This window comes from Muscardinus avellanarius (assembly GCF_963383645.1).
Source record: "Muscardinus avellanarius genome assembly, chromosome: 11".
Classification (NCBI taxonomy): Eukaryota; Metazoa; Chordata; class Mammalia; order Rodentia; family Gliridae; genus Muscardinus; species Muscardinus avellanarius.
Window position 1 is genome coordinate 111430638 of NC_137797.1, and position 15778 is coordinate 111446415.

General features: G+C 46.2%; 1 protein-coding gene across 1 annotated transcript in view; it reads right to left on the bottom strand.

The window, feature by feature from the left end:
* SOX5 (SRY-box transcription factor 5) overlaps positions 1 to 15778 on the bottom strand; it is a gene marked incomplete at both ends in the record, with an annotated part of 374117 nt that overhangs the window by 123608 nt on the left and 234731 nt on the right.

A 15778-nucleotide genomic window follows, 5' to 3' on the forward strand; every position in this document is an offset into this window, starting at 1 on the left:
CCGTCTGGAAATAACTCCCGTTAGGACTAATTCTATCTTATAAAACACCAACTAGACCCGCTTGGCTTATATATGCGTAACTCGTTATTTGAGGATAAATGATCAGATTCACACATAATATTAAAATTTTTAAATTCTTGAATAGTAGACCCGAAAGAAAACTTAAAAGTATCCCTAAGACTTCCCCCTTCCTTTCTTGTCTTTGAAGTATATATTGGTGGTGCGAGAAAGCTAGACACCATGTTGAGGTCCAGTGAGAGAGACAGTCACACTCACAGCACCGGCGTGCCTCCCGCGCCTACCCTCTCCCCCTCCTGGCTCGGACACTGATGTTTGTAGAGAACTTCACATTGCTCGTAGGACTGGGGGACTGGTCCTTCATCAAGTCTCGTCTCCCACCTCCCTTTCCCAGCCCCCTTTTAAGTCCCCTCTTACTATCCTCCTGACCTCTCTCCTCATTTAATTGAAGTCCCTTTGGGTCCCAGTCTCCTCTGGCTTCCACTAGGAGAGGAAGCAGGTGGCCATTCACCTTCTGAGACTGGCCCTCTCACTGAGGACGGACTTCTCCAGAGCCACCCTTGTCCTGGTAAGATTGCAACGTGGACGAGGTAACTGGGGCCAAAAGAAGACCAAGTTTCCCATGGCCACAGGATGTCAGAACCGGGTCCACATCCGCCCTGGCATCCTGCTGCAGACTCTCTGTATGACACATTTTTCTTTTGAGAACAACTGAACTGTTCCTTGAACCATGCAGCTTCTGTCCAAGCCGCCATCTATGGATTATAAGTTCATTGGCTGGAGTCACTCTCAAGAGTAGGAGGTTCACATTGGGAAATTAAAAAAGCAGCGCCACGGAATCATTGTCTTCTTTGAAGTGAAGAAGAATTTTAGAAAGAAACCAAACACAGTCATATTTGCAGCTATGGGATATTATTGACGAATAGAGAAGTTGACATTAACTAAATGCCTAAAACTGTTCTTTTCAAGTGAATATTTAAGTAAGATCTCCCTGCTGAACAGGACAATTAGCTGCCATTTGGTACTGGGTATAAGGATGACAATTTAAGGCCATATTAAGAGTCGCACATCTGACTTTTTTCTCCTTCACTAATCCTTCCATATATTAATTCAGTAATTTTGAAAATCTTTAGTAAATATCTTTGATCTATTATGGGTGGGAAACTGAGCCAAGCAGTAGGACCGTAATATTGGATGTGAAAATTGGGATCTCACATTCATGAAAACTTGAGTATAGCAGGGATGTTAGTGTTTAAAGATGTTAAACAAATAATCACACACAAATAGTTGCAGGCATTCAGGCGGCGGTAATCCCGACAGAACTGAACTCCCCAGGCCTGCTGTCCTGCTCCGGAAACTTCCATGGCTGTCCTCATTCCTCACCTTAAAAGTCCACGTCTCGTTTCTCCCCCGTTTTGTCTTTCCCAGTAAACCTCTGCTATTTCCAAGCTTTTCGTTGTTGAATGTGTGTTTGGGAGGAAGAATGAATGAGGGAGGGAGGTGGAGAGGTACAGAGAGACTAAGAATGGCGGGCCATTCCAGGACCGACTCTGACTGGTGAAGCATCTCTTTTGCACGAAGCTTTGACACTCTCTGCCCCTGATGTCAGCTCCGAAGGCCATGCAGTGGTCAGGGAAGCAGAAGGAGCTCGAGGTGGGAGCAGAGGGCCCACACCATCACGACAGCTGCTTTCTTAGCGGCAAGAGGGAGAGAGAAGAGACCTCTGGGGAGCCCAACTGATGGAGATCTCAGAGTGGAGGGGAGGCGAGTGTCCCAGGGAAAGCTGCCCAGGGCCCAGTTTGGAGAGTGAGTAGACAGAAGACCAGGCGAGGGAGCAGGCAGCCGCCGCCTGCTGGCTGGGCCACTGGAGCGCACCTCCAGCTCCTCCTTTCCAAGACACTGAGGTTACCAGATATACCACAATTAGAATCGTCTAGGGAAGTTTCTCTTGATTGTATATAGGCATGCTTGTGAAAGGTAGTTTTTTTTTCCCCAGATAATTCATTTATACTTTAATAATTTATAATGTTTCTTTCAGATAAAATGTTAATGATTTAATAAATACACTCTGGGGGTTTTATTATATCTGTATATTCTAATTTTTTATCTTATTATGGGTAAGTTACTAAATGAATTTGGTTTGAATAACACGATCTGTTTTCGTGTCTGAAATTTTCAAGACGGGCACAAAGAGAATAGCGGGTTAAAGCAGAGAGGGACCCTGGAGACTATCCGAGACAACGCAGTCATTGTTCCGGGAGGAAACAAGCCCTAGCCTGGCCAAATACACCGCCCTGCTCCCACATGGCGAAGGCGCGGCTAACGCTGGGCGGCGTCTCCGGATTTACAGTCCAGTTCTGTTTCCCCTGCACTGTGGGGGTGGCGGGGGGGCGGGTTAAGGAACCAACGGAGGAGCCTGGAGAGGAAAGGAGGAACCAGCATGGCGCTGAACTGAATCCTACCGCCCAACAGGGGGGATTGTATCATAGGACAGATTTTCAAGTGCTCTACGATTAATATTCAGAATAAACTATAAAAATACATGTAATCCGAACTGTGTGTTCAACCTATGTATACAACTGCTAACACGTGCAAATGCAGCAAATCCTCATTATCTGCAGATTCTGCGTTTGCAAATGTGTCTGTTCAACAGGGTTTCCTCGCGCTGAGGGATCGGCACCAGCAGTGTTCTCGAGGTGACTCAGAGACCTGTTGGTGGTTCTGCTCTCTGTGAGGCTAGTGCAAATGGGGCTGACCTGCTACCTAGTCTTCCCAAGCCGGGGACACGGGCGATGTCCATTCTGCAGAGAATGGACGCTGGGCACGTCCCTCTCAGACCTGCGCAGGGTGCTGCTGGGTGTGAACGCCATACTCATGAACGGAGAGTGGGCACTCATCAGGGTGCCTTCAAACACAGACACACACAGAACAAGGTCACGTGTGGATGGGCGGCTCTACGCGTGTGAGCAGAGGCTCCCAGGAGCCAACGTGCCTCCCCAGAAGGCTCGGCGCTCACCATTCCATGTTCACGACGACTTTGCACACATCAGTAAGGTGAGTATAGAGCAGCCATCACTGCTGACTCTGCACTGCTGGTAACGTTTGGGCACGCCGCGGGAGAAAAGGACACATTAGAGAAAAACAATGGAAGGTTTTCCAGCAAAATTCTTAAACTAATTGGCCATAGGGTAATTTATTTTATGTTCTCTACTTTTGAATATTCTTAAATCCTAATCACTACTAAATTAACTTCTTTTTTTACTTAGTTTATGAAATTCCCTTTAAACTCCTAATTAAGATTTGAAATGTGTGACATTTTTAATTAAGTTTCAATAAAATACTTTGCCACAAAATTCTAGTCTTTTTAAATAAAGGACATGTTATTCACAAACTATATCATGATATATTATGAGGCTACTTTGTATATTTTGAGTCCTAAAGTGAAATATTAGGTCTTAACACTTTTAATACTTCTAGCACATGGTACTACATATAGTCACGCCCTCTAAACTTTATGAGTTTAACACCAATGAACCATATCATCACACTTACTAAGAAAAAGTAAATACCGATCAATTCTTCAGAGCTAAATATTCCACACTTAATGTGAATACCTTACTGTGAAGCTCTCCAGTTGCTGAGACCAAGGGATTAAGTAGACGTCAAGATTACGCATCTGGTTCTAGTTACATGGGCTTATTCATTCAGACAGCATTCACTAGGCAGAGTGTGCACTCTGGGGTACCCAGGGGTTAAAAGATGGATCCATGCACATACCTGCCCCCAAAGAGCTGAGCCTGGGGAGCAAAAGAATAGAGAATCGGAATACAATGCCATCCACTCCTTAAACAGACGCCAGTATGGGATGTCCTGGCAGCAGGGAAGAGAGATTCCCAACAAGCTGGAAGCCAACAGGGCCACCAGAGGCAGGAGCCTGGAGCACCTAGGCCAGGGACCAGGGACAGGGTGTCAAAAGAGAATTCAGAGCCAAGAAACAAGGCAGGAAGGGTCCCAGGGCAGGGCCTTTCCAGTGGTCCACAAAGCAGGTGAGAAGTTTGCCCGAGTCCCTTTGTGCCTTGGACAAGAAACTTGAGATGCCCCTGCAGGTTCTGGGGAATCAGTGAGCCTCGGGGCAGAGTGAGCGCCCTGATGGCTGTGTGGAGAGACCTGGAGGCCCAGCAAGGGACCGACCCAGAGGAGGCCAAGAGTTGACACTTAGGGATTAGGGATGAGAAGAAAAAGCCAAGAAACTTTTTGGAAATAATAGCCGAGCCAGGCGTGGTGGTATGCGCTTGTCATCCCACTGCTGGAGGCGGGGTGCTGAGACAGGATGATTGCAGGTTCAAGGCCAGCCTCAGGTACTTAGTGAGGCCCTCCACAACTTAGTGAGCCCCTGTTTCAAAATAAAGAATAAAAAATAAGGCTGGGGGTGTAGCTTGGAGGTTGAATGCCTCTGGGTTCAATCTCCAGTCCTGTAATAAAATAATAATAATAATAATAATAATAATAATTAATAATAGCCAAGATTCACAGGTAAAGAAGACAGGATCGAAGCCAACTTTAGGTTATGCTACTCCATCCACAGGGGCATCAAGCAAGTGAAAACCATGGCGGTAGAGGAGGCCGTTCTCCTGGGGTGGAGGCCGACTTCGTAGAAGATGCACACAGCTTCAGCAAGGATGCGCTGGCGGTGCCTACGTGATGTCTGCTGAGGACCTCTGTCCAGCTGCTGCACACGCTGGGCTGAAGCCCAGGGTGGGAGGAGCTGTGGCAGCTCTGGTGGGAACACGATTAGCTGGCAATAATGACCAAGGTGACCTCAAGAGTGCCTTGGGTAGAGAGGCCGCCTGAATGGCTGGACCTTGCAGTCCCACAGTGCAGAGCAAGGGGGCCTGTCTGCAGAGCTGGGCGGGAACCAGAGTGGAGATCCAGGAGCCCTAGACGGAGGAGTGGACAAGGAGAACGTGGCTGAGAGTGTGTTGGCGAAGCCACGCATGCCCGCCAAGCTCAGGGTGCAGTCGCCTCGCGGGGAGACCCAGTGGCCCAGGGGACAGTGGCACCTGCGCGAGGTGCCCAGGCTGGCCAGAGGCTGTGGCAAGACTGACAGGGTTGCGGAGGAGGGAGGCGGACGGGTAGCCTTCTCTAAGGAGTGCCTTTGTGGGCCTTCCCTGGCAGAGAGGAGCCAGCTGGGGACTGAGACTGTGGAGAGGGCAGAGTGGGCCAGAGGAAAAGCTCGCAGAGAGGGAGCCCAGGACTTTCCGTCCTGGCAAGAAAGAGGGCATTCCAGCATTGGTGTTCAGGAAGGACGGGCCCAGCCTCAGAAGAGTAGGGCCAAGGAAATCAGTAGGGCTTCTGCTCCACGATGGGGTGGGCGTCTGCCTTAGAACAGGAAGAGCGGAGCAGGAGGGCCTGCGGATTCTGTGAATCCAGGACTCATGCTGGACAGGCTCTCTGAGCTCAGGGCGCTGGGCTTGGTGGGCGGCCGTGTGAGAGGTTAGTGGCACTCGGCTATGGCAGGCCGTCTGTCGGATCACAGACACAAAAGTTAAAACGAAAGGGAGAAGCCAGGCGTGGTGGAGCGCGCCTGCAATCCCAGTCCTGGAGAAGCTGAGACAGGAGGATGGCAGGTTCAAGGCCGGCCTCAGCAATTTAAACCAGACCCTGGCAACTTAGTGACTGTTTGCAGATAAGAAGTAAAAAAGGCTGGGGTGTAGCTTAGAGGTAGAATGCTCCTTGAGTTCAATCACCAGTACCCAACAAAAAAAAAAAGAAAAGAAAGAAAAAGAAAAACGCACAAGGAGCACAACGTTTAAGAGAGCACACCGGGAACAAGCTGTGCCACCCACCGAAGCCTCTGCGCCTTCCCTCAGGAGATTAGTGCCGGAGAGCTGCAGCCGGTGGGCACGGGGCCGCGGCTACCGGATGCCACAGCGGCGCCGGGCCCCTGCAGAAGGCAACATCCAGGTGGGACCCCAGCGGGTGGAGGCAGGAGCAGGCAGGGGACCGTCAGCCAGCCGGATAGAGTCCTACGGCCGGGCTGCTCTCAGCCTCCACCTCCACCATCAGAGGGAAGAGGCGAGCCATCCTTGGGGATGGACCTCAAGGCCTGGGAGTTTTCAGTTCTTTCTTTCTTTTTTCTGCGGGTCTGGGGATGGAACCCAGGGGCATTTGACCTCTGAGCTGTACCCCCTGCCCTATTTTTTTTTTTTTTTATTTTGAAACCGGGTCTCACTGAGTTGCAGAGGCCTCACTAAGTAGCTGAGGCCGTCCACTAACCACGATCCTCCAGGTCTCTGCCTCCCGAATGCTGGGATTACAAGTGTGCACCACCACGCCCGGCTTGAGTTTTCAGTTCTTATTTGAGAAAAGTGATGTGCAAGTTCACCTTCCTCACTGCACTGGTCTTTTGAAAAAATATTAAAGATATAGCAGTAAATTTATCTCCCAATTAATTAATTAATCTTCCCAGGAAGATCAAAGAAAATCTCCCTGAGAGATATAGGAACAAAAAAAGAAGAAGAAGAAGAAGAAGAAGAAGAAGAAGAAGAAGAAGAAGAAGAAGAAGAAGAAGAAGAAGAAGAAGAAGAAGAAGAAGGAGAAGAAGAAGAAGAAAACCCAAAAATCTAGCTGCAATTGCTCTCCCTGCCCCTCGGCTCCCAACAGCCACATTGGAACTGTATCACCTCTGATTCCACTGGATTCAAGACAAAGACGCAGTAGCCATATTCTTTTAGAACAAAAATGAACAGCCACGTGCATTTTTTACATAGTACTCTTCTTCGGCAAAAAGCCACGGAACTTTTTTAAAAAATCGTTTCCAAGGATGAAAGTGACTTTGCCAAGCCAAGTGGCTTCAAAACAGGCCTCAAAAATACTAATAGAAAGACAGATGGTTCTGCTAAAGCCGGCTGCCAAAACGAAAGAAAGATAGTAAAAAAAAAAAAAGAAAGAAAAAAAAGGAGCGATGCTTGCTACTGAAGCCCACTGTAAAGTTATCGGATGACTACAAATACTTTTGTCCCACTGCAAGTGCTAACTCTGCCTCCAGGGCTAGTGCGGCCAAAATACTAACTTCCCCACATCCAGTCCCCCTGCCGTCCACCCCCTAACAAAATCCGCCAGGCCAAGCCCCATGAGACAGCGAAAGCAAGCGCTGGATTCTGACTGACTGCTCGCAGAGCGAGATACTGCGCCAGAGAGCCCCTATTTAGGAACAGGCCCACAAGGAAAATTGGTTTTCTTTTCAAAAGTGCCTGTCACATTTCCTTTTTCGAATTCTTCTTCTCCTCCTCCCTGTCACCCAAGGGCCGCTGGGCCCTGTGTGTGTAGATGACAGGAACTCCATGGGAATCAAGGCGAGAAGCCGCGCCACGAAGGTGGGGGCCCGCAAGGAGAGAGAAACAACCCAGCTGAGGCGCAGGGCAATTTTCTTTCCAAACTACTACTACCATAATACCTCCACTTTATTTCCTTCAGGGCAACGGCCATTTCTTTTTAACCAGATTGCTACTAGATGTAATAGAAACTGAAATGTTCTATGGCCACTGGCTCTCCCACCCAATGCCTCATTTCACTACTGCCCTTTGCTTTTGCAAGAGACACCCATTGTTGGCACTGTTACTAGGAGACAGCCGGCTTCAAATGATAGAGAATTAAGACCTCTGTCACTTCGAGGCAATGGAATTTCATTCTTAGTGCTCTGCGGGCTTGACTTAAATATTCTTCTGACTAGCAGTGGGCTTTATTTTCAAAACTGAAGCATTCCATTCTTATAAAGCACCCTTTTAAACCCACCACATCCGTGCTGGATATCAACCCAAACGATCCTAACGTATTAGAAACAGAGCACGCGTGTCAGCAAACTACGGTGGCGTTAGGGAAAATCTCCATATTAAAGTTCATCGTCTCAGAGAAACCCAGAGTGACCCAAAATACGTGGCCTCAGAAAGCAGCCGTGAAAGGGCCCGGGGGAAGCACCGCCCTCTCATTTGCCACCGAGCGCTTTCCTCTCAAGAGGGGACTGCAAAAGTACCTCAAACGAAGCGGTGCTGAGGGCCCAGTCCTCATCCTGGTGGCCTTGCGATTCCGTAGGACAGCATCCCGCACCGCTGCCCGGCACACAGAACGCTCTCCGGTCCGGCCGCGCAGCCGTGTGCTCCCGCAGATGTGAGCGGGCGCTTGCACCGCCTCCCCAGGGTCCCGCCGGCGTGCACACCCTGGGCCGCCTGTCCGCCTGAACACTGCCGGGCTCTGCAGATTCGAACCCGTGTGACCCAGAGTGAGTGTGCACTACCGCTCTGTCGGCGGTCAAGACAACGAGAGAGAAAATACAAGACCAGCCAAGGTCTAGTGGCCCGGATCCACACCATCGTTTTCACAAGTATGTCTCAAGGGGATGTGACTGGAAAGTCTAACAAATTTCACCATTACCGATTTCTGACTTACCAAGCTTTCCTCACTGCCTAGTAATAGAAGATTATTAGTGATTTTATGCAATATTAATCTCAGCTCAACAGAAGGGCTTTAAAAATCACATACGCACGTCCTCAGCTGTAGGAAGGCGAGCCCGGAGAACTGTGATGGGAGAGGGTTACCTTGGAGTGACGGACACAGGCTGGAATTGATGATGAGGGTTGGAAGTCATGGCGGACGCAACGAACACAAAGGGTGAATTATTGTATGTGAGTTTTATACGAAAAATAAGCAAGATATCGCAAAATATATACCCTCACCATCATCTCAAGTAGGAGTGAGTAGGTTCGAAATCTTCATGTCTTCCGTTAGAGTAGTAGGTTGTATTTTATAAAGCATTTGCAAATGTTAGTTCATTTATATTTTATACAGCCTTTTGGGAGATTAGCAGGTCAGATGCTGCTATTTCCAATTTTATTAATGAGGACAATTAATAGCTAAACAAATAGTGTTCAGGACTTTATACATGATTGCATAATTAGCCATAAAATCTTTGCTTCTTCCTACCAAATTATAAAACAAAATATAATAATTTTCTGAAATCAAAATACTAATTCATATGAAGATTATAAAAACATTGTGACAAAATAATTGTCAACATATTTTCTTATTGTAAAAAGATCACATTTAAATAATCTTTATAAGATAAAAACCTATACTTCAAGAGATTTTTTATAGCAAAGGTGGCATTTTTATCTTTATTTTAAATTTTATTTTGCTTTCTGTTTTCCGTATAGAATCTTCTTCAATTTTTCTATCTGTACATATTCCTGTAGTAGTCTGAAAATTGATCGGAACAGCAGATATGCGGAACACCATCACAGTTCCCGCGTCTGGAAGGAGGACACTTGCCATGGGAACGGCCACACTGCGTTAAGTGCTCGGTAATCCTGTGCTGAAGACCTTAGATCGTCAGTCAAAAAACTTCCTTGATACTTGACTAAAGAGAGGTTGACAATCCGATGTACATATGTCTCTCCAACAGACTCTAATCTTCATTAAAAGTATACTTTACTAACATTTACTTCAAGATCTCCGGGAATCATTCTCACTGATTTCCATCTTCTTCTTTTCTTACTAACATTCCCTACACTCCTGGTGTTTATTCCATGCAATGGGACTGGACTGTGAAATCTCTTGGTATTTTCTCTTTCCTGCCTGTTAGTCCTTTTCAACTAGATTTGAAATCATTTCCAGCTAAGAGACCTTTATTCTTCTAGGTGTCCTCAGACTGGAGAGTATACTGAGCGGCTGAACACTCCACCTGCCCAGGAATACACACACGCCCTCCCGACCCTCTCGTTCCCAGCAGGGGCCGGGAGAAGGCACAGTGAGGTCGCCTCATCAGCCGTGGTCCCGGAAAGCAGACAGACACAGGTAAAACCTGCAAGTGCACACTCCACGCATAAGTCAACTCAAAATGGGTTGAGCATCCAGACGGAAGACCAGGGAGCGCAAAGCCCCAAGGAGAAAACGGGAAATGTCTTGGACGCCGGCCTTGGCAATGGTCACTTGAAAATCAGACCAACAGCTCAGGCAGCAACTGAAACAAGCCACAGGCTATCTCTCACGCTGAGGAGCTGCCATAGCACGAAAGGAACAACCGCTGCGTCGGGGAAGGGCCAGGAGCAGGGGACAACGGAAGGCGTAACGCCCAGGATATGAGAGACACTACAGGCAGAGCAAGACCAAAGTAATACCAGGCCAACACGAGCGGAAGGCCAAAGCGCCAAGAGATGATTCCCAAGAAGACACAGAAGTGGCCAGAGTCTGTGCAAGGGCGGGTGAGCCATTCATGATCCAGGAAGCACAAACCAAAGCCACAGGGAATCACCGGGACAGCAGGGTCCGGATGGCCCTTATCAAAAGACAAGAGGCAAGGCGTGGTGGAGGACACCAGGGAGGGAACCCTGCAGGCTGCAGGGCGAATGACACCGAGGACAGCCCTCCTGAAAAGCAGAGGGAGGGGCCTGGGAAATCCAAAGAGAGCTTCCTGAGACCAAGGAACCATCTGCTTGCACATATCCAAAGGAGGCCATCGTGTCTCCTGGAGAGACCCGTGCCCCTGGAGACATGGTCGCTGCGGCATCCACGGTAGGGAAGAGATCTTGGTGGCCCGTCGGGTGGGTGCAGCATCAGGAGAGGGGACCCCGCCACACCCCACAGCATGGAAGACACTCGGCCAAGTGAAATAAAGAAGACAGAGAAGACACTGATCTCGCGTTCAAGTGGAGCCCCAGCCCAGCTTGGGAGAGCCGAGTGGAAGGGCGGTCACACTGGGTGGGTGGGCCATGTGGGATGAGCCCGTCTAGACAGGCACAGCAGCTCAGGAGGACTGCAGCTGGTGACACCGTAGGCTGTCCTGGCGTTTCTCAGACAGTCCTTGTTCTCTGCTTTTCCCACACTGACAAAAGAGGGCCATCGCGAGGGCCGATGGAGATACTGCCACGGCATCATGTCTGGACAGGTCTATCATTATTTCATTGTATATTTTATTTTTTATTTTATTTTTGGTAGTACTGGGGTTCCTGGAAGCCCTTCTACCTCCGGGCTACACTCCTAGACCTATTTTATATTTTGAAACAGGGTCTGTTAAGCCAGCGCAGCTGTGTGATCTTCCTGTCTCCGCTTCCCAAGCGCGGGGATTACAAGCGTGCGCCACCACGCCCGGCTAATTGTGTATTTTAAATAAAGACAGAAAGAGTTGGGCTTTTTAAACCCATGCTCCCCCTTCAAAAATAACAATCATAATAAACTTCATCTGACTCAGATTCAAAACTAAGTTTTTCCTCAAACTCACCTTTAGCATCATTGCATGCAAAATGTAAAAGGACCATCCATATATTCCAAGAAAATACAGCCCTTCATTAATTTCTTTTTTCTTTGCAGTACTGGGGATGGAACCCAGGGGCATTCGACCTCAGAGTTACACCCCCAGCCCTATATTTTATTCTTTATTTTGAAGTAGGGTCTCACTGAGTGGCAAAGGGCCTCCCTAAGTATCTGAGGCTGTCTGTGAACCCAGATCCTCCCGTCTAGGCCTCCCGAATGCTGGGATGACAAGCGTGCTCCACTCCGGGCTTCTCTTCACTACTTCATTATTAAGTATTATAGTTCCTAAGGGCAATGCAGGGAGGGCAGAGGCCAAGGGCCATGGGGAGGGGCCGCAGGCGTCGTGACTGGGCAACACGGACGTGCCAAGGCCTGCAGGAGGCGACGTGGCCAGCTCTGCGCCCAGGGGAAAGGCTTCCACGCCCAGGAAGGGGAGATGTAGGAGACCCGGGCAGGGGCAGGCACATGGTCACCAAGGCTTCCTCTGCCAGTCCCAGCTGCTGAGCAGTCTCACAGGGCGGACCTCACATCCATCACCGGGAGGCCATTAAGAATGTGTCCACCGCCAGAGAAGCCCACCACCAGAGAAGTCCACTGGTTTCTTCTTCTGAGAGTAATTCATCCTTTAAACACGGGTTTGACACAATGGATCCCTGACTTTATATCTTTTTTTATGCATGATTCATGATTTCGCCTCGGAGTAATGCTCCGAAGTAGTAACTGTGGCCCCCACCCCCAGCCCACCAGTGGGTCACCTCCTGCTGGTCCTGGCGTGGGTGGTGATCCTTTTCACAGTTTGGTTTTGTGTGTTTCAGTAGATGGAGAGAAATAAGAATTATGGAGTAGTGTGTGCGTGCGTGTGTGTGTGTGTGTGTGTGTGTGCGCGTGTGCGTGAGTGTGTGCACCTACTTTTGGCAATGGGATGGAACCCAGGGGCGTTCTACCTCCAAGCTGCATCCCCAGTTCTTTTTACTTCTTGCGTTCAAACAGGGTCTTGCTAGGTTTCTGAAGGCCTGGCTAAGTTGCTGAGGCTGGCTTTGAACCAGAAATCCTTCTGTCTCAGCCTCCCAAGAAAAGGGGTTACAAGTGTGCACCAACCAGCATGCTGGCCTCTGAGATAGCTATAATGAAATAACTCCAGGACTGTTGTTTCATGCTATTTATGGCAAAAAGGAAGATCTTGGTTATTCCTATGGAATGAATGCAAATGTAAAAATAATTGGAAAATATGTTCAAAAGTGAGGAGGCATTGAAAACTCTAATTAGTATGTCATTAAATACACTGACTTTGTGTTATCTCAGTTACCAACAATGTATCTTGTAGGTAACAGAAGAGCATGAAATGCAGCACTTTCTTTGCAAAGAGAATCTTATACGATGCCCTCTACAAAAAAATAAAAAACTAACAAAAATCAAAACTAAATATTTTCCTTAAAGATTCAAGTAAAGAGTTCGTCTTCAAACTCCAGGAATTCTTTTGTTGCAGAAAAATCAATGTGATGATAAGCTCATTACTTTTATTTCATTTGCCCCAGTGTTACTTCAGGTTTTTCCCTTGAGAGGTTAATGAGAATGGCTCGTGGTTGGGGATTTGTTGGTACTTGACAAGCAAAGAATACACTAAATCGGTGAAGAGAAGTGTCACATTACCGATAAGAAAACCCCAAGACTCTGTCCTTGCTAACGAAAACCAAAATAACATTCAGACAGCCCCCCGAACGCAAGCGTGTCAGCGGTGGTGGCTGTGAGGCCCCTGGTCTGAGCAGAGGTTCGTGCCGCCCGGGCCCTGAGGGAGCTCGCTCTTGGAGCCGGCTGCTGCCCCCAGCTAAGGACAGCCTCTCAGGGAAGCCACGCACTAGAACAGTTGCCACTGAAAATAAAACGTGTGAAATTACCAGAAAAGGCCAGGGTAGATGTTTCGTGAGCTGAAAATGTGAAATATTTTTGTAATTGGACAACCCATTGAACACAACGCCATTTATATAACCAACGAGTCTGAATCTTCCAGTCAAGAAGAAATACCTGACAGACCGTCACAAATACCTCCAATTCTGAGGACTTTATATCGTTGTTTTCCAAAATCGAAGCCAAGTATGGCTAATTTTACTATGCTGCTAAACTTACTTGATATTCTCTAGCACAAAGCCCTTGGGCTTGCCTGCACATGGTGACAATATTAAAATACACAAATTGTGTAATGGCGGGTACTCTAACTATCAACTGCTCTCTGGGTTACAAATAGTTTTCTTTAAGTCCTCAAAATTGTGACAATTCTAATTTTAAGCAGACGTGTTATTGGAAGAGAACACGGGCTGGCCACACGCATTCTTTCCATCCTGCTGCTCCTTACCAGAAGTATTTTATGGTTGTTCATTGTGATACGTATTTTATTTCCCTCGGCTTCTGACGTATTTTTATATGACTTTTACACTGCTCTGTTTTTTAGGCAATCAGATGCACCCGCATCCTATGAGATACATATTTTCTTTACCCCCGTTTCACAAAAAATGAAGCTGGGGTGTGCCCGAAGGTGGGTAGACGGCAAGCTGAAGACCTGGACCTGATCTTTGCAGCCTGCCTGCACACAGGGCCTTGACCACCATGCTTCCCAGCCCCTGAGCAAAGCTGAGTTATGATTATGGTCAAGACAAAGAAAATGAATACAGAAAAATTAAAAAGGCAAAAAGAAACATACAAAATGTGGTACAAATAGAAAGAATGAATAAAACAGCAGTCAAGTTTAACTATAATAAATGTAAGTGGACTAAGGTAACAATTTGAAAAAAGAATAATGGATCAAAAATGTAAGAAAATCCAGCTACACTTTGTTTACAAGAGCTACAATTAAACCATGAGGCCAAAATTAAAATTAAAAAAGCTGAAAAGAAAGGGCAAAGATATAGCAGAAAAATATTAACCAAAAATGCTAAACAAAAGGAGCTCACAGTGCCTATGTTAGGATCAGACAAAGCAGCTTTAATACAGATGGAGTGACTGTGGACGGAGAGTGCTCAGAAATAACACTGAGATTTCACTGGGAAGATATCATAAGCATGTAAAAAATGGCCTCACGACGCATGAAGCAAAGGAGAAATTAGCAAACCCTACTACTGGGGGCATTTTAGCACAGCTTCCATAATTACTGATGGTTCAAGTAGACAAAAATCAAGGAAAAAAAAAGAAACCAGCAGATATAGGCAATCTGTATTACAAAATTAGAAACCTTAATCTAATGGACATATAAAGAATTCTGTATCTGATAATTATATAATACAAGTGCTCTTTAAGATAAACAGAAAATTTGTAAAATGTATCTACCCACGAAGCCAAAAAGCGAGAATAAGCCGACTTCAGAGACTTATTTTGAGCAAAACTATCATGTAAAATTTTGGTTTTTAGAGAAGAAAATGTTATTTTTTGAAAATTCACTTCAGAAATAGTCGTTTCTGGTTTCGAATGGGTGATCGGCCTTTACTCTCAGATCTATGGGGTATATTTTATAAGAAGATCAAATGTTTACCTGAGAATTGAGTGTAAATTCCATAAAAAATACAATTTGGTCACTGAAATATGAGCCTTGTTTTTTCAATGTGCTTTGCCATTGACAAGTGGGATCATTAAATTCTCTGTGTTTGTTCTAATTAATGTGTGGGTGGTTGGCAGAAATTAGAGGTTATTTAATACTATGTAGTGGTTAGCAATTCAAAACCTGTACAGTTTGAAGACTGCACTACTGAGGAAAATAATCAAGAAGAACAAATTTAAAGCCCCTGTGTTTTAAATATCAAAATCACATGAAAAGCACAAAATCTGTAAACAGGAACTTTAAGTTCCTCATACAAAATTTTTTTTCCATTGAAATAAAGACTTTAAATCATTTAAAATGCTTGAAGCATACATATGTATATATTGAAATACGTTGCAAAAGTTGCAAGAGACCTCAGAAATAAAATTGATGACAGTAACAGAGTAAATACATAAAATAGATCTAATTTTGAAAAATAAAGTAAAAGCCATTTAACTAGTAGAATATATATTTTGAAAAAACTGAAATCTTAAAAAAGTTTTCACTAGATCTCATTTGTTACCTGATCTTTCTTTCTCTCTTTCTTTCTTTCTTTCTTTCTTTCTTTCTTTCTTTCTTTCTTTCTTTCTGTGCTACTGGTGATTGAACCCAGGAACATTCTGCCTCTGAGATACACCCCCTTGCCCTTGTATTTTTTGTTGTTGTTGTTGTTTTGAAACAGGTTCTTGCTACTTTGCTGAAAGATCTGAGGCTGGCCTCAAACCTGTGATCCTCCTGTGTCCTCCCAGTACTGGTATTATAAGCATGCACCACTATGCTCAGCTTATCTGATTTTTTTGAGTTTAAGACACTTATCAAATGATCCCAAATATTCATGAGAAAGGTAAAAACTATAAATGAATATTTTGATATACACTAAGCCCACATTCT